Raw genomic sequence first — 24,979 nt, 5'->3', positions numbered from 1 at the left:
CCTGCAGGTGAACGCCCTTCCACTTCAGTCTGCCTACTCCCAGGTGCGTAGCAAAGAGGAAAGGACCACCCCCCACCAGCACCACCTTCTTCATCCCCTTCACGGCAAGGAGGATGTAGGGTGTCGGGGCCTCTCGTCAGCCAACAAGTCCTGACTGAGCCCCTGTTATGTGCCAGGTGCTGGAGGAGGAGGGGAGTAAGGCCACGGAGGTTGCTGTCTTCCCAGCACTCACATTCTGGCCTTGGAAGTGAACAGGAGCAGCGAAGCCTTCAGCATCCACTGGGAGAGGCTCTGGAATATGCTTCCCAACAACTGCCAAGGGCTGCCTGGGGGCAGGAGAGAGGCAAAGATAACTTAGCCCCTCTGTCTGCATGGTCCTCCTGTCCCACCTTGACAGCTGCCTCTCTTCCCAGGGGTGGACTTTTCAGAGACTGCCCTTCTGAATCCAAAAGTGGAGAGGTCATTAGGAAACAAATGTTCACAGAGCTCAAGTGATACCAAAGAGAAGAGGCAGGAGCCTCTTGTCCCCTGCCCTGCCAGGGCTTTAGATGGCAAGCTGGAGGATGGGTCCCAGGCCCCAGGACAGTCCACTCACCCTCCAGACTGACTCAGGTGTCAGGGCTGTGCCCAGAGAGGGGGCTCTGAGTCACGGCCTTAGGGCAAAGACTGGGCTCAGATGCTGAGAAAAGATTTGCCCAGGTCACTTGTGAGGGTGCCGGGACTCCCAGGCCAGGGCACTCTGCAGGTGACTGCCCAGGTTCCTGCATGGGTCAATCAGTCTCTTTGCTGAGTGACTCAGGGCAGCAGGTAACCCCCTGCCCCTGAGCCAGGCTTCTGTGCTGGGCTCTGGTTGGTAGTTCATGGTCAAAGAGTGGTTCACTGGGTTTGCTAGAAATACTCCCAAGTTATTAGCATCACTGACTGCCCTATGAGGCCACAGCAGGTCTGTGAGCCTCAGGATTCCCGAGCCCTACAGAAGGCCCTGCACACAGCCTAGCATACAGTAGGCGTCTGACCCCCCACCCCCACCCCCACCCCCGTCCCTTCACCCAAGGGGCCTCCCTCTTGCCTTGGAGCCTCTTTCCTCCTCTTCTCTCTGTTTTCACAAATGGCAACAGAGGTTGTACTGTGCTGCTGAATTGCAGAAAGTGGTTTCCTTGGTCCTGGGAAATTCTTTAAAAATATGACTCTTTGTCTCTCAAATGACCACAAGTTTGGGTTTGGCCTGGGCCCTGACTATATAGGTTGAGACCTGGTTGGGGACAGCAAGCAGGGAGGACCACTGTCCATGCTCTTCCCGGTGCCCCTCACATCTCCCACTGATGGTAGAATTTCAGGCACAAGCAGGTCGGGCGTCAGCTCCCCCTACCATTAACACCACTGATGCACAGGTGTGAGGCACACAGAATGAGTAGTAGAGGCATCGGGGCACCAGCCTTCCCTGTGGCTTCCCCAAAGTGCACCTCCAAGATGCTCAAAACCACTCTCTCTGATGCTATGACCCCTGCAAACCCTAAGCCTCGCCCTGCCCTGGGAGTAATGTAGCTTTGGACCTTGACTCTCTTAAGTCCTGGTCTTTGCTGAGGTCCAAATGGGGTTCATCTCTGCCACTGTCTTCCCTCCCCAAAGTCAGAATTAAAACTGGGCATGGGCCAGTTCATAACTGAGCTCTGAATTCACTAGTGACCTTTCCAAACACCAGCCCTGGCTGATGCCCATGCCTAAAGATGCCTGTGGTGGGGCACCTTCCAATGGTCACCTATGGAGCAGCTGTCAAGGGTGGGAGGAGGGGCCTCGCAGCTCCTGGGCCTCATCCCACAGGAGGAGCCCCGGAAGGGCTGGCTCAAAGAGGGGCTATTCCTGCCAGGTGCCCAGGTCCCTGCAGCTAATCCACCCTGGGAACCGCTGACAGTCTGCAGAAGCCCCGAATCCCCCAGGCTCACCAGGCCTGTGCCTGCCCAGCTGATACCCCACCCCGACTGCCCACACTGCAGGCTTTCCCCTTTCCCTGCTCCCCAAGCCACAGACCAGGGACACAGCCCACTGTGTGGCAGAAAGCAGAAAGTGATCCATTTCCATCAAACACCATTTCTATGGCTTGCTTCTCTCCTGCACCAATCTTGGCCTCTAACTGGAGCTGCCGTGGCCTCCTCTGAGCCGCCAGAGAACCTGCCCCCTCCCTCACCACTCCCCTTCCCCACCTCCTCCTCCTCGTCTCTCTCTCTCAATTTCTCCTTTTTTCTCCCTTGCACAGGTAATGGTGAGCCGGTGAGGGAAAGCCCTGGAGTATTCAGTTCCAAACACTCCCCAGCAGTTCTCAGAAGGGCACAAAGGATCGCGGTGAATGTCACATTGAGTCCTCTCCAGCTGCACCTGCTGGCCGCCCCGGCCCCTCCGGTTCACCAGGGGGTCACTGAGCACTCGCAGACTCTCGGATGGCAAGGAGCGTTACTATGTTTTCAGTTCACAGTGAGATTAAATCTACAACGTTTGACCTGTCTGATTTACTTTGTAGCCAACAGAGCAAGGGAAGCCCATAGTAAGATGTGCATATGTTTCTACCCCTTAAACAAAACACCGCAGAATTTGTAAGAAGCCAGTGGCAGCTAAATGTCTCATTCCAGGGCTGGACTTGGAAACAGAATGTCACCAGCAGTGGCACTGGGGCAAGGCAGGCAGAGTCATTGTCTTTCCACTAAAGCAAAGTTTGTGTGCAGCAGTTTGGGCAATAGGGCCCTGCAGACCCTGATGGAGCGTGGGCCATCTGCTGAGGCTGGCTCAGCTTAGTGGCCTCTTCCCTGTCCCCCTTACCTCCTGTCCACCTGGCAGTGTTCCCTACACCGGCTCTCTCCTCCTCCCTCCCACCAGACTGAGACTCCTTCCTCCCAGCCAGAGCACACTTGTAGCGGCTTATAAGTTTGAGAAATTTAACTGCCCATCTCCAGGAGGCTAAGGCTCAGGGCTGGCCCTCCCCTGGGCCACTCACCTGGGACTCCCCAGAACTGCACTGACAGCAGCAGAACTTCTTATTTTTAAATGAGATCGTAGGTGGGACTCCAATAAATAAAACATGTACTGACCAAGTTGCTCAGCCTCGATCACGGGTGGGGGCCTGAACTTGGCCCATTGGCCCAGGCCACAGCCTTGGGGATCTTGAGACACCACCTTGGACCTCAAAGTGAGATCTCTGGCCAGCACAAGGACAGATGCAGTCAGTGGCAGGTGGAAAGCATGGGATCAGAGGCCAGGAGGAAAGGTCCAGCAAAGCCCCAGGGGAGCGGCTTCTGAGGCCCAGTGATCCAGGCAGAGGTGGAGGCACGAACATCAGGGGACCTCCATGTGTGGCTGAAAGGCTAGCCTGGGGTAGAGACCGGGCTGCGAGTTAGGTGTAGCAGGGCGGTGGAGGAGGAGCGGGGCTGTCTGCAGAGGTCGCCTGTGAGAGAAGGGTTTGGAAAGATGATGGGCAGCAGTGGGGCAGGCACAGAGACCCAGAGCCTCTAGCCAGGGCCTTGGCTGGGAATCTGGGAGGACAGATGAGATGTGCTCGGGGCAGAGGGGGCAGGAAGAACAGATGTGGGTGAGACACAGAAGGGAGAAGAGGCTGGGCCCCAGCATAGTGAGGGACTAGGACAACCCGGAATGCTTGTCAGATCTTTGCCAGGGCAGAGGATCAGCACTGCTGTCGAGAGAAAACAGGAGAGTAAAGCAGATGCGAGGGCCGCGGACAGCAGGGTCAGAGAGCACGGGGGTCTGGGGAGGGCCAGGTGGGGGGAGGGGAGGCGGACAGTGAGAACTGGCCCAGGGACTCTGGGAAGAACTTTATGAAGTCTGACAATTAAGTTCACACACTCATCCTAGAAAAAGTACTACATACCTCTTTGCCGAGTATCACTACGGTCACCTTCGAAGCACTCCCCATGGCCATCTGGTGACCATAGTGATGCTCAGCAATGAGGTATGTAGTGTATTTTGTAGGATGAGATTGAGAACTTAACTGTCCAACCTCCATGTATGCGTTGTCCTATTCGACCCACAAAGCACCTGGGTAAAGCAATGTCATTTTCTCTCCTATCTTACAGAGGGTGACACTCTCCTATCTTACAGAGGGCTCAAGGAGGTGAAGGAGTTCCCGTGACCACACCGCTAAAGTGATGGGGGCAGGATCATCTTCATCTGCAGGTTCCTGAGCCTGGGTCCTTAACCACACTGCCATGCCAGAACATGCAGACCCAGAACTGGGAAAAAAGTGTGGGGTCCTCTCGTCGGGGTGCATTGTCTCCAAAATTGGGGTGTTTGCAAAGGCCAGTTAGAATTACGAGTAAGGCCTCTCAGGCACAGGTCCCCAGAGTGGCTAAATCAAATCCCCTCAGCCGCAAGCTTCTAGGCCTGTGCAAGGAGGCTCCCTATTACACGGAGGTGTCTTGAACCTTGGGCCCAGGAACTGTAGCTCTGCTGAGATGTATGGGCCCCCTGAGACAGGGATATGAATTTCAGCTCAGGCTGGGGCACTGCTAGTTATTAATTATAACACATTAATTACGACATTCCAGGAATGCTTGAAATGGAGGACTGCGGCCCAAGCCCAAGGCCATATCTTAGTCTCATATTTCTCACTTGAGGCCATGACTAAGGCATAGAATTAAAGGCAGATCAGCCCTAACGCTGGTTGGCATTCGCAGTAATTCAGTGCCATTACTGGTCTTTAAAACGCTGACCTTTGCACGAGAGAGGATGAAAAGACATCACACATATAAAGAAGTCCAGGGAAACGTGATAAGAGCTTATGGCCCAAGGAAGAACGAAAACCTCGTGATAATTTTAGCTACAAAACAATGAAGCAGATTGGGCTTGGTTTTGGGGGGGGGGTTGATTTTTTTTTGTGGGGGAAGCTTGTATTTTTTATAATCATCCCAAAGTACAGTGAAGAAATTGGGAAGACAGTGCTATTGACCACTCTTCCCGTTTGACCAGTTTGCAGCCTGTGACTGAGTCATTACAAGGGGCCAGTGGAGGTGATGCTGGAGTTTTCAAAGCGGAATTTCTGACTCTCACCTTGGCTCCTGGGAAGCAGGCGAGAATGAATTCATCAGAAGAGTCTGCAGTGAGCTCCCTCTGGCGTGTGGGTATACCAGGAATAATACCAACTCTTGGTATTACTGGACACCTATCATGTGCCACACAGGGTTTTGAGGCATCTTAATAGGTGAATTCATTGACTCTTCACTGCAATTGTGTGGAGACAATATATTGATCGACATTGACTGACAGATGAAGGATTGAGGCAGGGGGGTCCTCTCGCCTATTCAGTGTCCCCCAGCCAGTGAGTGTGAGAGCCAGGAGTTGTGCCAGGTGATCACACTTGAGGGGTACCTCTGAATGACCTGCCAAACCTCTCAAATTTGGGGAACTACAGAACCATGTTATGTGTATAAATGTTCGCAGCAGTATTATTCATAGTAGACAAAAAGTGGAAACCACCTTAATGCCCGTTAACTGATGAATGGATCACAAATGCTGTACATATATCCATGCAATGGCATTTTATCTGGGCAGGAAAGGGAATCTACATGCTACAATGGAGCATCATGCTCAGTGAAATAATAATAATAATAATAATAATAATAATATCCTCCTCAGTGAAAGAAGTTGAACACAAAAGGCAACACATCTTATAATTTCATGTATGTGAAATATGTAGAATGGGGGTCCGTAGAGACAGAAGTGGGTAAAGGTGACCAAGGGCTGGGGAAAGGGAAGAGCTAGGCATGACTCCTAATGACGTGGGTCTCTTTCAGAGTGATACAAATGTTCTCAAATCAGATTGTTGTGACTATATTAGAAAAATCACTGGAAAAGTGAATTGAAGACCTTAAAATAGTAAATTTTATGTGATGTGGATATCTCAATTAAATATTTTTTCTAAAAAAAAACCCCACTTGATGTATCAGTGATAACACTCTTAGCTTTGCCCTTGGCTAGTCCCTGGGTTGTAGGGTGGCTGCTCTGGTTCCAGCCATCACACACAGACACAATCATTTTGGTGGTAGAGAGAGGAATTTTTTCCCCCTTAGGTGACTCTTTTGGTCTGGGCTGCTATAACACAATATCTGAGGCTAGGCAATTTATAAACATCAGAAATTTATTTCTGACAATTCTGGAGGTTGGGAAGTTCAAGATCCAAGCAATTTTGGAGCTCTTTTTTTGGAAAGGCCATCAGAGCTGTTGTCATACAGGTCTGTCTTGTGAGAGCAGCTCTCTGCTTCCAAGATGCTTGCTGCTATGTCCTCTGAAGGGGACAAAGACTGTGTCCTCACAGGGCAGAAGAGATGGACAGGGAAAAAAGAGAACAACTCAATGTGAAGTCTCTTGGATAAGGGCATTAATCCATTCACAAGGTGGCCTAATCCTCTTAATCATGGTCAAACTCTTTTTTTTGAGACAGAGCCTCAAGCTGTCGCCCTGGGTAGAGTGGCATGACGTCGCAACTCACAGCAACCTCCAACTCTTGGGCTCAAGCGATTCTCCTACCTCCACTTCCCAAGTAGCTGGGACTATAGGCACCTGCCACAATGCCCAGCTATTTTTTGGTTGCAGCCGTCATTGTTTGGTGGGCCCGAGCTGGATTCGAACCTGCCAGTTCAGGTGTATGTGGCTGGCACCTTAGCAACTTGAGCCACAGGCACAGAGCCCACAGTCAAACTTTTAACACTTTTGCACTGGGGATTTAAGTTTCAAAATGAATTCTGGAGAGCCCATACATTCAACCATAGGTGTGATTTTCAAAGAACAAGGAAATCTTTCCAGAAGTCTCCCAACCCCCAGCAGATGTCCTTTCTCATCTCATTGGTCAGAGCTGGGTCCCCCACCTTCACTAAGCCAGCCCCTGCAAGGGGTCTAGGGGGCTTTCCAACCTGTTTAGATCAATCAGGGCTTGCTCCTGAGTTTCATCAAGTGGACATCTAAACAAAACTAGGTCTCTGTAGGCACTCACCAGTATCTGGTATACCCTGCGCTTGTTAGAATGCAGGGATTCTGTGCTTTTATACACGTCTGCACAATATCACTGCAAGACAGGTGTTATTCTGGCCATTTTAGAGATGTTAAGACTGAGGATAAGAGTATCGGTAACTCATCCCAGACCATGTGAAAATGGGGGATCAGGCATTTAGACTTGAACCCGGGCTGTGAATCTGTAGTCGCTGCCCCAGACCCATCCCCTTCCTCAGACACACTAACCAACAGACCAGAGGATGGTCAAGCCCCAATATGTGGAACTTCTAAATTAACTGTGAGCCCAACTTGCTTAGAAAGTGATAGTCTTTTAGCAAAGAGAGTCCAAGACTCCTACGAAGAATAGAAAGTCTTTCATTTTTTCATATCAGAAAAAAAAGTGCTCATTCTCCCAGTATTAAAATTGTGCAGTGACACCTTTCGACCTTTCTTGCTTTGATAGTGCGTTTTCTCTGCACTTGGCTTTGAAGTCACTGAAAAGATGAACCTAATACTGCCACTCATCATGCATTTATGCTAAAAGGACCAACGTTCGGAATGCACCTGTTTCCATCTGTCACAGCTTCATGCTGCCACCGATTGTGTCCACTAGACTATGATGGGCAGAATCATGGGAGAGCTCCCCCACTGACAATCATGAAAATGGGTCAGAAAGCACTCCCCCTGCCTAAGCTTTCTAAGTCCCTCTTTACTTCAGATCAAAAACCTCGGGAGACTATGGTTTTAGAAGAACTGAATTTCAATGTAAATGTCAACTCAGCAGCACAATTTCCCTGGAGATTTTCCCAAGATTGTTCCTAAGGGAAGAATCCAGAAATCCCTTGATCTAAGCAGTACTTTCAAGAAGTTCTCAGACAGGCATAACTCTCTGGCCACAAGGAAGACATGTGTTTGAAGGGCTGGGGTTTGTGAATTCAGACATGTTGGCGTTCTCTAAAAAAAGCTGTCATCTCAGGCTGGGACTTCGGAACACAGAGCAAGGGTGGCAGAGATGAAGTTCTGAGCATCTCTCTGGTGCAGATAGAGCTGAGCTGCAGGTGAACATTATCCACGTGGACTGGGGGCAGCTCATGAATCTGCAGATTGGATGGAGAGAAAAGGGCTCCAAGGGAGGCTGGGACCAGTGCAAACTCTGCGGGTGAAGAGGGATTTCCATGGAAAGAAGAAAGCAGAGACTTCGAATGTAGAAGCAAGTGCTTGTGGCTGCGAGTCTGAAGCCAGGGAAGGCTGGTGCCCGTGCAGAGCCAGGCTGGGATGCTGAGTACAATCATGAGCACAGACTGATGCATCAGCCCTAAAAAGTAAAGTGTTTCTGAGAGTGTCACGTGAGTGTCAAGGAAGCCCAGATGCAAAGTCCTCTTACACAAAGTAGATGACTGATTTTTACATGATGAAGGATTTGGCAACATAGGGGAAGAAGGATTTGCCAAGAAGTATTATTCCAGCCCCTGAGGCAGGATCATTTTAAGCTAATAGAGCATGTTAATATAACTCAGAAGCACTTCAGACATGTGAAGACTCCTGTGAGATGGGTGATGTTCTGTAAAACAATGACAGAAGAAATTAGTATAAGGCGGCATCAGCACAGGGTTACGCCAGATGTAACTGTATAACTAGGGGTGATGTGGCCAGTCTTCTGCCTGTGTGCTAGAAACTAAAGAAAGGGATAAATCTATGAGATTTATCTAGGAATTAAATCTATGCTCTAAACACTTGCATCATCTCATTTAACCTGGATCACTGCAACCCCCAAGGACAGTACTATTATTATCATTCCCATTCTATCGATGGGGGAAACCAAAGCTGAGAGAGGAGAAGTAACCAGGTGCAGGTCACACAGCTCATAAATGGTGAAACCAAGAGCCAAACTCAAAGAGCCCTGCTTCTATAGCTGTCTTCCTCTTAACAAGGAGCTGCAATGACACTTCATGGCTTGAATGGGAGTCAGCGAGGCCTGTATTGATTCGAATGCTCTTCATCAGGGCTGTGACCTCCATGCTAACCCATTACTGAGGACCTCAGTTGAAGGAGGCACTAATTTAAGAGGAAACGTCAGGCCATTCCATGTGCCGTCTTATGTCTTCACTTAAAGGAGGTGAACGCAAGTCTTCCAATTTATTTGTTTGCATCTCAAGTTGACAGGTGTCCTGTTAAAACACCAACTAAAACGATGCAACTCAGAAAAGTCTGGGGCTGAGTGCTGGCCTTGGGTTTATGCAAGTCATGCCCAAATGGCACTGCTCACTTTGTATTCCACCGTTAAACTGTCATGATAGGAAATAAATAAAGTCCCCATGCACTGTTTGGCAATTAGCAATTACATCTCGACCTCTCCAGTAGCCTTCACACTGCTGTGTAATTGTGAGATTAAAAAGCTGTAATTCACATGGTTGGCTATAAGTGTGTGAACATCTTGCTATGACAAAGCAATTACCTAAGAGTCATTATCCTCATAAAGTAATTTGCAACTGTAGGTAAATAATGATTATGCAACTGACAAATGCTGTATTATTGACCCTTAAAATAAATATTAAGATTTATCTTTTCAGATGGCCACATATGTTATATATTTCAGACATCTGTGGTAGGGTGGCTTTAAGCTACTAGAACGTGAGATAGATTTACATAGCACATCAGAGTCTGCAAAGAACTTCAAGGTGCCTTCTCCCAACTAATCCACATGATCATGACATAAAGAAGGCAAAATAGGTAACTTCATTCTCCATATTTTACAGAGGAGAAGTGTGAGGCTTAGAGAGGCTGGCTCAGCTAAGCAGATATGAAATGCCTTTTTTTTGAAGATCCTTCGGTATATCGCCAACTCTGTCCCTAGACGGTCCACCCACCCCCCTCCCGAGGCTCAGAGAGTCAGCCAAGGACTTTTTAGTCTCTGTAGAAAGCTATGACTCCAATCCACGTCAACAAAATAGAATAATTCATGCCATAATGACATTCCTCCACCCCTCCAAATCAAAGGCACTATATACTTCAACTATATTTTATTGCCTTGTTCAGTAAAGTTGGCCAAAGGTCGTAATTCTTTCATTGTGTCTATACAAAGTTAAATGGCCATTTGAAAAATGTGAAGCTAAAAATGTTCAAATGAAATGATTCCATATCTACCACTTGAATTTTATTACTGGCCTCAGTTTGAGCAATATTATAATAAATACAGCCTGATTGCTTGGTAAAGACAGAGGTAAGAGCCATGGCAAGGAAAGCCCCAGAGCATCTGGCCCACACGACCAGATTTCAGATCTGCGCTGCTAAAAAAGAAAAAAAAAATGTGTTTTTAGAGACCCTTGTGTGGAAACAGGACAGGCCTCAGCCTGTTGTGAATTTGTAGAACCGCAGGTTGTTGAGAACCTGAACTTTCTTCGATTCCTTCCCTTTCTCACTAAACAAATCCACATTGAAGGTGTTCTGTGTGCTTGGGGCCCTCACATGAACAAAACAGGTGTGGCTTTGACCTCCCAGAGCCTGGCATCCATCGCAGATGGAGAAAGAAAAAGCACCAGAGCAGAGGTGAGGATCCCATTTTGCATGGAGGTTTGAAAGCTACACAAATTCCAAAGTTTTATTAAATTCTACCCACTTTTGCATATTTCCATGTCAGTATTTTAAAAGCATTCTAGGTTTTACACTTTATTTAAAATAATCATCTAACCAAAAATAATCACCCTAGTGAAGTCACGTCCCACGTGATCCAGTCTTTGAAGGGCATCATGATCACATGAGTGTGGCCCTGCAGCCAAAAATGCATTTGAACGTTTCCATTTCTCTGCATACATTTCTTCTTTTCTTCATCCATTCATGCATACATACGTGCATATACACACACACTCCATATAGCCCAGGACGCCACTTCTTAAATCCCTCTCCTTCCTGCCATTTTTTCTCACACACTGGAGTTATCTGCTTCTCTCTTTCAAAACCTAGAAAATAAAACTCCACAAGCCTTCCTTCAGGGTCTCCTCAGCCACACAGCCCCAAGTCCTCAGTCTGCACACTTTTCTCCTTGCACCTCTCCCCTTTCCCCAAATTTAATCTGAAAGCCCAAGAAGCCTCTCCAGGCATGGAGGGATCTTCTGAGGACAGGAGTAGGAACAGAGAAAGGGTGAGTGGGCAAGCCCCGAATGTCTCTGTATTAATAGATTGTGCCAGGTCGTGTGGATATCTACACAATCAAGTTCTCCATCTGTATATGATGCTTTAAATAGATCACCAAAGTGGGCTATGGACGAAGACTTTAGAGTCCCCATCCCTGGAGATAATGAAGAAGAAAAATAGGGGGATTCACACTGGGGCTGATTGGAGCCATCAAAATATTTGTTTAACATCTGCTTTAGGCGGATTGTTGGAGCCAGCCACAATTGGTGGCATTGTTCCTGGAGCTAATCTCATAGATTTACCCCTTTCTTTAGTTTTAATTGAATTGCCCTACAGGTAAATACAGGGAGCCCTTTCCTGTGCAGACACCCTGTGCGTGCATATCATCCTTGCCCCGAATTCTTTGTGTGTCAAACGAAAGCCACTCCAGACCCCCAGAGTCCAAAGTAGTTAATTAACAGGAATCAAAGGAGCCTTTGTTGCAGCCCCAAATCTTTCTCTCTTCTCCAGATGGGGACAGATTCACTGACAATTTAGTTCCATTTCTGAGAATGGTTTCTCAGGTTTCCCTTGTCGGTGACTAGAAAGGGCCAGGTGCCATCAAGGACTCCCGTTCCTGGGGCTCTGCCAAAGACCAAATCAAAGGAAACAGAAAGGCTTCAAGTCAGCGGTCCAAGCCCCATCAGGGCCCACGGATGGGGCCAAGACAGGGGTGGTGTAACCTGCAGAGAGAAGTGCTGGGGGGTGAGGGGACATTACGGTGTCACAGAGCACTGCCCAGAGCAGAAACCCCGGAGGAGGGGGCTCTGAGGCAGAGGCAGTTCCTCTTGCCACACGTCCAAGGAAGATCCCACGTAGGCAGGGTCCGAAGGCACCACGTTTGAGTCTACGCTGATGAATGACCAGTGTTGGGATTCACTTTAAGAAATAAAAAACCAGGAGGATGCTTTAAACAGAGTCTCACTTTATAGCCCTCGGTAGAGTGCCGTGGCCTCACACAGCTCACAGCAACCTCCAACTCCTGGGCTTAAGGCGATTCTCTTGCCTCAGCCTCCCGAGCAGCTGGGACCACAGGCACCCGCCACAACGCCCGGCTATTTTTTGGTTGCAGTTTGGCCGGGGCCGGGTTTGAACCCGCCACCCTCAGCATATGGGGCCGGCGCCCTACCGACTGAGCCATAGGCGCCGCCCCAAAGTCCAGTTTATAAAGAGGAAAGATTAGCAGTGAGATGCAGCCAGGAGGATACAGTATCCAAAGGTCATAAAGAGTAAGAACAAGCGAGCCAGGCCTTTAAAACTTGGGACACCAGAAGAAAAACATCAAGTACAGTGTCTGATTCAATGATGGCAAATCCCTGCATGGTGGATATTTACCAAGGAAAGAACTGATGCTCAGAGGGAAGGAGTCATTACCTAACACCACCCAGCTGACACACAACCCAGGCCCGCCAGACTCTAGAACCAGCACTGTTCCCAAGAAATCACGTGGCTTCCTGCAAAAACTAGAAAGCACCCTCTGGAGCTTGAAGGAGACAGTTTTAAAAATGAAAGGCAGTTTTGCTTCATACAGTGTGTAATGAGGTGCCAGGGTTTATTTTAATGCTAAGAACCAAGCATAAGCTGAAAATAGATGTAAGTTCAAGAATGGTTTAAAGCAGTGGTTTTCATACGGTGCTTGCGCAGACCCAGGGCCAGGCGAGAGAGATGTGGGCCAGGGAGAGCACAGCAGCATCACAGGGAAACTCAGGAGTGGGGGCAGCAGTGGGCCCTGCCCCATCCTATCACCAGCCCATCTCTGTCTGTTTGTCTGCCTATCCACCAGTCAATACAGATATGTTTTAGGTGTCTTACAATAGTCTTACAATTTCACTGGTAGAAAAAGGTTTATACTTAATAGTTTGAGTTGGTCATTTTTACCTGATGGATCTAGAAATAGCAGGACAAAAACTAAGAGTTCCTGCTACTGATCTGAGTGTGCCTTCCCGCCCTGGGGCTCTACCCTCAGGCGTGGCATAAAGCATCAGACACAGTTCACACCTTTTGGGCCTTCCCTGTGGGAGCTGGGGTTTCACCAACTCCATCAGATGGGGGAGTTTGCCATGATCATCACGAGAGTCACAAGGGGACTCTTCCTGCCATGCAGGTACCACAGAGGAAGCCTGGGCTCTAGTCCTGTTCCACTTTCTCTCTGTGGGTGGTTGTGGGATCTCTTGGAACCCCAGCTAAGAGCACTGATCTGGGAAAACAGCAACCCCTTTACAGGATTCAGTGGGAATAAGTGAGGTGCTTCCGTCCAGCTGGGACCATGTGTGCTGTATCCTGGTATTAAGAGGGATCACGGGTTTTGTGCGGTTCCACTTGCCTCCGTGGTGTGTCTCCAGGCTGTCCACCCCGTCCTCCCTCCTAGAAGTACCTGGAGGTGCTCAGAAACCAGGGGATCAGGAGCCCCTGTAGGGGTTGTCCCTTAGTTGTCCTAAAAAGAACAACTTGCTGTGGTGAAAAGTCAAGGAGTTCAGAAAACAGTATTTTGTGAAATACAGTTCTCAGCAAACTGGGAACAATATCAACTGAAAATAACTAAATAAATAAATAAATAAGAAATGTAATAAAAATGAATAGAATCCGCTGAAACCAAAGGGGACAGAAAAGCCTGAACCTCAATATTGTTTCAAATTGAGTCGTGAAGTGAATTCCCAAAATGCAGGGGGAGGACACTTGCTGGAGCCATGGAGCCCGGTTCCTCTGAGCCCCTCTGTCCAAGGTGGTCAGGACCCCGCAGGCCCAGATTTCAGAGGTGAGCTCCTGCCTTCCTCCCCCATGCTCCTCCAATCTGGGTCACGACAAATACTTTCCAGTTCCTCCAACTCCCCAAGCTCTCCCCCCACACTCCCTCTGCTGGGAGCTCTTCTCCGTCTTCCAACTCCATCCTCCACCCTTGCCTTTCACCTGGGAAATTCCCAGCACGCTTTCAATTCTTCCAGCAGTCACGTGACATCCCTTCAGCGGAAGGCCTCCAGGCCACCATGGCAGCGTGCCCACGAAGCATCGTAGCCTCTGTCCTGCGGTCGCACAGCCCTGCCTCCACGTGTAGTCTGCAGCCCCTTCCAGCTGCCAACCACTTTAGGCCTGGGACCAGCCCACTTGTGCTCGTCTCATCCCTAAGTCCTCGGTAAAGACACGTTTAAAGAGGTTGTTTGCAAGGCCAGGTCTGAGTAGGGTAACTTCGCTTACAGTAGCTGCTCTCAGCCTGCCCTCACAGGATTGGGGGGAACACATGCCCTGGCATCAGTTTCCAGAAGTCTTTGTAGGATGTCTAGGGTTTCTTTTCAAATCCACAGAGGAAGACAACCATATTACAAACTTCTAGAAAGCCCTGGCCTTGCCCTACATTGTTATCTGAGCCTCCAGTCTACACCAATCCCCAAAGCACAGGATAGGGCAGCCCAGTAACCAGCCACCCCTCTTTTTGTCCCCTCCTTGTCACCCCCAGGGCATAGCCAAACTCTGGGTGTGTGGCTGAGAGACATTTATCATGGAATTACAGCTCCAGGACCCCGGCTCTGTGGCTGTGACGTGATGACTATGTATTTCACGCCTCTCAGTTTCCCAGCTGGGATTCGGAGATTTAAAGACATGGGAGACGTATTTTTAAATTTACGAGAGGGCCATCGATTTAATTAATTGTGTACCAAGAGTGCAGTCAGTCACAGTAAGATTTCTTAAAGGCAAAGGGGACCAGAGAAGGGTCTCTGATGGTTGGTGGCTGCCAACACTGTGTTTCTTCGATAAAACCAGTGATGCTAAGGGTCTGGGTCAGAACAAATTCTTCCTATCCATACGCATGTGACATGCCCAGGAGCATTTGGGAAGGACCCAGTTGCATCCACCAAGGCAGCTTTTCTTTGAGGATTTCTGTGTAACATGATCCTTCAAAGAGGACAAAAACCAATTCATCTGCCAGAAACAGCCTCTCCTTTCACACTGGTTCATTCCGTGGTCTGATTGGTGCAGGCTGGGCAGAGCCCACTCCCCCAGATTCTTGGAATTGGGTTTTCTCCAGGAAGCTGCACTCAGAAGCACGTCCTCTTGTCCCAGACCTAGTCCCAGCATCTCGCACCAGGAACACCTACAGCGTGTCTGGTCCAAGCTGCTAATTTTACAAATGGGAAAACTGAGACCCAGAGGCCTTTCCTGGTGAGAGACATGCCAGCATCAGGATGCAAGTGTCCTGATCCTGCTCAGGGCTGTCTCTGCTGGTGGTGCTGCCTCAGCTAGCGTCCCTTTCACGGTGTCCAGTTACTTCCTTTACTTTGAAAGTTTCTCTCTTGCATGAGGAAAAAAAAATTTAATGAATGTATGTCTTTTCCTTCAGAATTACATCCTATTTTTCTTCTTCTTTTTTTTTTTTTTTTTTGGCTGGGGCCAGGATTGAACCCACCACCTCCGGTATATGGGGCCGGTGCTCTACTCCTTTGAGCCAAAGGCACCACCCCTATTTTTCTTCTTATATACTTACAATGACATCAGAATTTCACTTTCATACCTTAGACCCAGACCCTGGCCCTGGGCAGAGAGAAAACCCTACGGGCACCATGGTTGAAGCTGGTGCGAAATCAGTTCTGCTGCTCGCTGGGCTTCCCATTCCTGTTCTAGAAGATCTAATGGAGAATCCAGGGAGAAGGATGGCAGGAAGGAGAAGGCAGCCCTAATTCAGATGCAGATGTCATTTAGAATTTTTTATTTGTATCTATAAAGGGAGGATCTGTGAGCATCAGAGAAATGCTGGCTGTCATCCGGGTGTGATCCTCCAGATAATGTCCGGCTGAGAGCTCCCTCACCCCAGATAGGGCAGGTGGAATGACTGAGATTGGAGGGTCAGACTGGAAAATGGTATTACCTTCCCCTGAAAATCCTTCCTGATCCTCCCTCCTCCCACCCAGCTACTCCTATCCCCAAAGCCAGGAGCATCTCTGCTCCCACATCCACCATCATGGTGCAGGCTGGTGTCTTCCCACCGGGCTGGGAGCTCTTTGAGAACAAGGACCTCGTCTGCACCGTGAATCTTAACCTCCTAGCAGAGTGCCTGGCACGTAACACTTGCTCAATAAATGCCGCTGGCTTGAATGAATGAAAGACCTCAGAGATCTGGTCCATTCACTCATTTTATAGAGGAGGAAACTGAGGTCCAAAGAGGTCAAGTGGAAAATTAGAAATGGAACCAGGGCAAGGCATCAGGCCCCTGGCCCCACTCCTCTGGACGCTGCATCTTTGCAAATTATAAGGAAGCAACAAGGGTTAACCTGAACCACTTGGTTCTGCTTTCCCAGAATCAGGTAAACTTATTTTCCTCACCTCTCACTCTCCAGCCCACCTCCAAGGTCTTGGATATCCTGTAGGTTTTTATGCAAATAAGTTCACAGGCTAAAAGAAGAAAATGTTTATTTTTCATTCAAAGGTCCCATATGGGACTTGCTGGCTGGGGCTGGCTGGGCCCTCCTATCAGATGGACATGCAAATGACCCCACTAGAAAAGAGCTGGAAGAGAATAGCTCTGTTTCCAAACACACAGACATTTGCCTGGACATTTCCCTAACTCATTTCCCTTTTCCATTCCAAACAATGTAGGATATCACCTCCCCCTAACCCCCCAGTAAAATCCAACAGTAGGTAGACACAGGCCTACTGACCTGGAAGAGCTTACCGCCGTCTAGCCAAGAGGTAAAAAGGGGCATAGCCTCAACACTCAGAAATCCTCAATTTAGCAGGAGCCCCATCTTATCCAAGAAAAAAAAAAGGCCATTTGGCTCTTGCAGGGACCCAAGGGCACCCGGGAAGAAGCCTTCTGAGGAAGGCTCTGGAAAACAGCATTACACACCATGGGGTCAACAAGTTCTCAGTCATCAGCTCAGAATGTCAAGATGAGAATTTCTTAAATCCAAAATTTATCCCCAGTACCAAACTTCCTGTTTCACTGGGAGGTCCTGAAGGCCACCTTGAGCACCAGGGGTTCATCCCAGACAGGGACAGTTAAACCTTAAACCGAAGGCTAAGGGCAGGCCTCCCTGCTCTGTAGCTCTGAAATGATTCCAAACACCTCACAGTCTGCTACTTGCGTGATACATGTTTGCTCCACTGCGCAGTGCAGTCTCTTTCTGTGCCCACGAGTGAGACCCTGGAGTGAACTCTTCTGCCCCTCAGGAATGTGATGTAAAATTGTATCCAAACCTCCATACCTGAGTAACTGACCTCAACTTCTGAACTTGGAAACACGTATACATTCCAGAGTTTGAAAGACACAAGGAGAGCTTAGGCCATGGCAAGGCTCTTTTGAAGACCCAGAGCATACGTGGCCTTCAGAGGCCACTTCTCCAACACCAAGAGCTCAGGCTATGACAGGGTGACACCCTGCTAGCCTTGGAGCTAATCACCAGCACAGGCACTGCCTCCTAGAACCAGGGGCAAATCTCGGGATCTTCACCAGGTGATCAAGCCAGCTTCTGAGAACCACTCTCACAAAGAAAGATGTACCTCCATCTTTCCTCAGAGGCCTAATTCCCCCCACCCCTACCCCATGGAGTGAGCCGTGAGACTGTAATCATTTGGGGACTCACTCCACAGTTAACGTACCTCATCTATCGGGAGCATTCTCACGGTTTATTCATGTTTATCTCCCCCTCTTTAAGCACTATAAACCTAAGGAAAAATTCTCTTTGGATGGCAATAAACTATGTGATTCATGAAATCATACTCTGATCAACTCCTTATTTCCCCCATCCCAGGAAGGACAGACATAGGGACCTTGTTTTAGTGCCCATAGGCTGGACCCATGTGGATCCCAGAGAGAGCCAGCCACGGAGAGCCACCTGGGCAGAGATAGAACGATGCACTTGCCCTGTGACTCAGAAAATCGTCTGCTGGGTCCACACAAAAACTACACACCAATGTTCACAGTAGCTTTATTTATAATAGCCTGAAATGAAAAGTAACATAAGTGCCCATCAGCTGGGGATGGACAAATAAGCTGGGGCATATCCAAATAGAGAAATACTACTCTGCAATAAAAGGATAAACTGCAATAACATGAGCAAATTGAATTTCAAAATGTTATGCTAAAAAACAAGAAGGCTGGAAGCTCTCACCTAACGGACACAATGTAAAGGTCCATGGCACACCTTCTGGGTGAGGGGCTCAACTACAACTGGGACTTTACCTAACAAATGCAAACAATGTAACCTAATGGTTTGTACCCTCATATTAATCTGAAATTAAAAAAAAAAAAGAAGAAGGCAGGGCCTAGGGTGGAGGGCAGCTGGAAAAGGGTGATGGGGAGAGAGTTTACAGAGTGATGGGAATATTTTGATTATGGAGACGGTTACACAATTGCATACATGTGTCAGAATTTGTAAAATTGTACACTTAAAGTTGATAAATTTTATTCCATGTATTTTATATTTCAATAAGGATGGTATTTTTATAAAAGAAGAAATATCATGATAGGCCATTTAAGTTGAATTAGAGATTAATATGTTTTGAGGATTCTCATTTTTCCACCTGGACAGTGGTATTCAAACCACTGACCAGCCACACCTTCCTCCAAGAGTGACAAGGAGGGAGTCCCAGAGAACAACGATCCTGCATCTTTTTAGCCCGCGATCAGCCACTCATGAGTGTTGAGAGATGGGATGAGAATGGGCATTTCAAAGCCCAAGTTTAAAGCTCAGTTCTGCCCCTTACCAACTGGACGGCCTTGGAAATGTCCTTACCTATGAAATGGCAATAAAAATAGTACTTCCCAAGGTGGGAACAACCCACGTGTCCTTCAGTGAGATGACAGGATAAACAAGCTGTGGTCTGTTCTCAGGATAGAATATTATTCAGTCATGAAAAAGAATAAAGTTCAGACCCCTCACTGCACCATGGATAAACTGTGAAGACGTATGCTGAGTGAAAGGAGCCAGATGCGAAATGCCACATATTGTATTACTCCACGCATGTGAAATATCCAGACTAAGTAAACGCATAGAAAAGAAGGGAGATGGGGGTTGCCAGGCTACGGGGAAGAGTGGGAAGTGCTGCTTAATGGGACAGTGTTTTACTTGGGGGTGAGAAAATGTTTTGGAACTGGACAGAGGTGGTGGTTTCCCGGCCCCGTGAGTGTACTAAATGCCGCTGAACTGCTCACTTTCGAATGTTTGGTTTTGCATTATGTGAATTTCACCTTTCTTGGTGCAGGAGGAATCATCTGGAAGATGGACAAGGCGGGAAGCACAGCGCCTGGCCCAGTGTGAGCCTCAGTGGAGAGGCTGCAGGGCCACAGAGGTCACCAGAGGCCTCTCCTCTGGGCCTCTGAACTCCTGTGGCTCATGGGTGCCACCTCCCTTGGGGAGGTGACAGCAGGTCCTGCAGGAGCTAAGATAGCAGGTCACCATGCCAGTCAAGGTCCCAGCCTCCAAACCCCTGCCCCTGCTGTCCCTTGGACATTCTCCCCCACCCCGCCTTTAATCCAGGCTTGCACTGGAAGATGAGCCACTTAGGAAAATAACATTTCTGTGTCATGGGCCCAGCTCTGGCCCCAAGTGACGACATTTGATCTTTGTCCTGTGACCTGGGCTCTGACCCGTGCCTAATCCTGTGGCCAAGCCGACAGCAGTTCGAGGCTGCCCGGAAGGTGGCTTTCCCAAGAAGGCCTAGAGAAGCCTTGGCTCTCAACAGCTTCTGCCTTCTGAGGGTGCCTGTCAGATAAGTTGCACAAATCGTGGGGCAGCCTGGGAGATTTTTAACAGGCTCCTAACAGCAGGACTAATTAGTGTCTAATCAGAATCTTATTAGTGCAGGAACATCTTGAGACTAGTAGCCCACACATGTTAAGACTGTGTGTTCTGATGGAAATCGATGCACGGCCGCCTTGTCCTTGGCAGGTGTCTCAGGACGGTGCCCTGCCCATGTGTGACGGGGAGGCTTGGATCATGCAAGCTCCAGAAACAGACACGGCTTAGGTCTGAGTCTTCCCGAAGTTCTGCTTTTGTCCCTGGTGCCCATGACAAGAGCATGGAAACCTCCCAAAGCCGTGATTATTTTAAGAAAGGAGCACATGCTGGGAAGGAAAGGCTTCTTTGGACTAGAAGCTGTGCAAACACCGCGGCCACCGGCCACTAAGCCTGCCCCAGGCCCAAGGTTCCCACCCACACAGTGAAGGAGCTGTGACACTTCGCCCGGCCATGCGGTGTCGTCAGCACTTCCTATGAGTCTCATTCATCATCCAGAGAAAGCATCAAGCTTTTATTGAAATACCGGGCATGAGGGGAAGAGGTGCAGCCAGAGAGAGAGAGACTTGGGCATCCTCCACTTATAAATGGTGAGGAAAGAGGCAGGGGTCACCTGGGAGAAGGCAGGCCAGGGTTCTGGGCTCCGCACAGAGTGCTGGTTTGGGGCAGAGCCCAAGAATCCGCAGTCTGACAAGAACAAGGTGATGCGTCTGCAGCTGGTCTGGGGTCCACACTTTGAGAACCCTTGGTGTGGAGAGAAGACAGAGGAGGAGAGGGCACCCCCAGGCCAGGAGCACTCCCGAAGGGTTGGGCGGGGCGAGCAGGCTTTGAGGACACAGACAGGGTGGTCCAGGTGGAATGAGGAGGTCCGGTAAAGAGTGGCAGGGTTCCACCCCGAGCAAACAGAGCTCCCCACAGGCAATGTGCTCCGGGTGACAGAGGGGCCCAGCACAGACAGGACGGGAAAGGGGGACGGAAGCAGCGTGCCTTGCTCCAAAAGCGAAAACCCTGCTTCCCGGACTCAGCAGGTTCCTGGCAGACATGGTCTAGGTACAACATGAACTCTCTGGCCTCACCTTTCAGAAGATCCTCAGTAGAGATTTCTCACTGAAATCAGGAAGGATCAGGAGTGGGAGCAGGGCCTGGCCTCGAGCCCCACTCCAACTGCCCCTCAGTCAGGATATGGGGGGTCCTCACCTCCTGGGGCACATATTAGAGAAATGACTTCACTGCCAGGCTTGCCACCTCCTCTGCTAAATGGGCCCATTATGGGGCGAGCATTGAAAGAGCCCACACATGAAACCCTCTGCTCGTGCAGAAGCACCACAGCATTGCTAACAGGCCCCATCCAGCGATAGTGAAGGCTGACAGTGGACGCCGAAACCGGAGCATCTGGGATTCTGTGGGTCCGTCCTTGCGGGTTGGCTCAGGCTGAGGGGCACAGATTGTGATGCTAAATGGAATTTTCTTTCAAAGCTGAGCCAAGCAGAGCTCCAGGGAAGGACCTGCAGGACTGTAGGGTGAGAGAGACAGGTTGCACAGGGAGGGCCCAGGAAGCTGGCTGCCCTGCATCCCTGCAAATCAGCAAAGGCCACTTATCAGCTGAGGAGCGGAGGAAACTTTCCTTGCAGACTGCCAGGCACCAGGAAGCCTAAGAGGTCAGTGGCCTAGGACCCCAAGAGCCAGATGTTATCTCAGCTTGGCCAGTGAAACCTGAGCCTGGACACTGCCTGCCCTGCACCACAGATGACATCCTGGGGCAGGCGCCGCCTGGCAGAGATCAAGGCAGGGAGCTGTCCCTCCCCCTGCTCCTGAGCCAGACCAAAGTTGCCACGTGGCTTCCTGAGGATGCTGGGGGATTTTCCTGGGGGGGGGGTAGGCAAGGATGTAGGACAGAGATGCAAAGATGAGGCAGGGAGACAGAGATTCCTGCAGAACGACTCCCATCCGACCCAGCACCTTGGCTGGGCTCAGAAATGCCCCCAGGTCCTGCCTTGGCATCCTCCCCTCCAGCCCACTGCAAGCCTCGCCTAGTCCATGCCCTGCTAAAACCTGAGATGTCTCAGGGAAGCCCGCTAGATCTCCTTGCTTAGGGCAGCCCCACCATCTGCGTCAGGCTCTCCTATACATTGAGCTCTGCAATTGTCTGACAGTAACACCTATCCCTCATCCCCGGCATAGTTCTGATATGCAGGGCCATGTCTACTTTGGCAGTATCACCTTTTGAAACAATGGTCAGCCAAATGCCCTAGAGGTGCGAGTGAAATCCGTCTACCACACCCTCGGCCTGGACACTAAGAATTGAAACCACACCTGCCTGCATGGACACTCTGATCTGTATGTCCCATGGTCTTCATAAGCATGACTGGGTTTTTCTAGAGCCTTTCCTCCAGACAAAAGTTTGGTTTGATTGTTCATTAGAGGAACTTTCCACAAACCAGATCAGCTCTTCCATGAGAAGCATCAACAGTTTGCACCCCAACATCATTCAAATCCTCACCTCACTGTTTCTACCAAACTGCCAATTCTAACAAACACCAACCTTGCCTTCTTCCTTTTGAGACACTACCAAGCCTCTGTACAGATGTCCCCACATACACACTCAGCAATAAACTCAGCTTTGTCTTATCAGCTTGTGTTGGTGATATTTGAGGAGCCTGCATTCAACAGAGCAATTTAATGAGTATTTATGAGATGGTGAGTAAATGGATGGGTGGATGGATGGATGGGTAAGCTGTTGAATGTGGGAAGGATAAATGAATGGGTGGGTAGATGGATGAAGAGATATGTGGATGGATAGAAGGATGCATGGGTGAATGGATAGATATGCGGGTGGATGGGGGCTGGGTGGCTGGAAGGAGGAGTTGCTGGATTCCTACCAGTGTCGATGGAGGAAGCTTTAGGTCTGGGCTGAGACAGGGCCAGGGGAGCCTCATCCTTCTCACAAGGACCAGAAGCCTATCTAATCGGAGAAGTGCAAGGAAGCCCCTTAAAATTATAAAAGCTAATTCTCAAATAGCAAATCAAGATAATTTTGGCAGAAATTTGCAACTCAAAAGCAGCATTTGAAAAGAGCTTTGGAGAGTGGGCCTACCCATCCCGACTTGATATGAAGCGTGTAGATCAGTATCAAATTAAATTTCCCTATTGTGCCTTCTCTGTGACAGGCACAGTGCAGGGGGGTCTGACTACCCCCCAACCTCCTCTTGGTGATATCCTTTTCAGCTTAAATTATACAGAAGCAAATAATTATCAAGGCCTTCTGTTTACCCTCCTTAGAAGATTTAATTTACCCCAATAAACATGGGGAGCAGACCTTTTGGATTTAAAATGACATATAATTTACTTCTAACAAATGCTCAGGGTCTGGGAGAAAGCCCATTCATCAAGCAAATCTGAATCTCAGGCAGCTCACCAAAAGGACCTTTTGTCTAATTGTTTTCCATCACAAACAACATGTGGGGAGGAGATTTAGACAATATTTCCAAACACTGTAAGCTACATAATTATTGTCCTCAGCAAACCTGATCATCGTGTTAGAATCACAGTAACAATTTATCTGCCTAATCCCCCACCCACTTGTGATGGTCCCATCACAAGTATCACATGGCTAAGGAGGCATTTAAAAAGTTCAATTCAAAACTCTAGATTTGAATAACTTTAACGTGGTGACTGGGGCCCCAAGAAACTCAGGATCCAAAGGGAGCTGGGGTACCGTCCTAGGTGCCTGCCGTGCAGCAGAGAGTGAGGGGAGGCAGAGGATATGGGGAGGCACAGAGGAGCTCTGGGCCTCCACTCTCCCCCAGTTGGCCCAGGTACAAAAGACATCAGTGCCCAGAACCAGCGACTGGTCTCACAGCTCTCAGTCTGCCTGTCTGGTGCCGCCCAAGAGGCTGTCAGCTTAATTTGTAGGTCTTCTCAAAAAATTTTAAAGCAGCAGTAATGTGGTTTTCACCTGCTCTCCGTGGGACGAACTCTGCCTGGTTCCAGGTCTTGGTACCTCACTTCCCCCTGGACACCTCTCCAAGACACTCACGGACACCTCAGGCTGAGCTATCCAGAGTCCAACTTCTCATCATATTCCCACCTCCCGTGCTCAGTTGCTCCCCTGCAGGTGGCCTCACCATCTACCCAACCACCCAACCTCAAACCCTGGAGTCAGAACTGCTTCCCCTTCCCGCCTACTGCAGCCCCCCAGCTGCATCCAGCCCCTCAATACCGTCCACGTCGTCCTCTCTTAAACCCAGCCCTGTGGCCACTCCCCTGATGCAGGCTGTCACCTCTCCCCATGTCACTATGAACCCTCCCAGCTGGTTTTCCTGCCTCTGGTTCTTTCCTCTTCCAACCCATGCTTTTCAGGACAGCAGACATAAAATGTCATTCTCAAAAACACATCCAGACCATTTCTACTGAAATGTAGAATTCAAAGACATCATCTGAAAAACAGCTCAGGCAAGTGGGAATCACTCCCTTGTTTGATAACTGCTGAGAATTCCTGTTATCCTCAGGGTCAAGTCCAAGGAAACTACTGCCTTCCTCTCCACCTCCCTCGAGGTCTCTGGTTACAGAAGCTGTTCTCCACACATGCCATGCCCCTGGCTTCAAAATTATGAAGATTCAGACCCAGCTGGAAGCAAGTGAGGGCAGAGGGTGTGTCTAGAGAAGGTCTCCGGGGTTTGATGTCACCTTCGTCCTCCAACTTGAATCAGGTTCTGAAATTTTCCATGTGGAAGAAGCTGAGACTCCTTCACCAACAAAGACACAAAGACAGGTTCTGCCCTACCCTGAATTCAACAGTCCTTTTGAGAGAGACACTCATGAAGGACTAAAGAGAGAAAACACAGGCTTCAAACTCACATGAAGTGGGGGCTCGTTGGTTTCTTTCTGCCCAGATTGGTATTGTGGGCTGGGGAGTGACTGGGTCTTCCCGTGCTTCTGTTTGAAGGGGAGTGGGGAACTGGAACCCGTTGCCTAAGATTGTTTTTGAGGGTTAAATCGGAATACCCAGCCCTGTCAAATTGTAATTTAACCCCTGTGAAATTAAAATACCCTTTCTTTGCCTAGCCAACTCTCACTATCCCTTCAGAGTCTTA

This window comes from Nycticebus coucang, chromosome 3, assembly GCF_027406575.1.
Source record: "Nycticebus coucang isolate mNycCou1 chromosome 3, mNycCou1.pri, whole genome shotgun sequence".
Classification (NCBI taxonomy): Eukaryota; Metazoa; Chordata; class Mammalia; order Primates; family Lorisidae; genus Nycticebus; species Nycticebus coucang.
Note: the sequence above shows the minus strand (reverse complement) of the source record.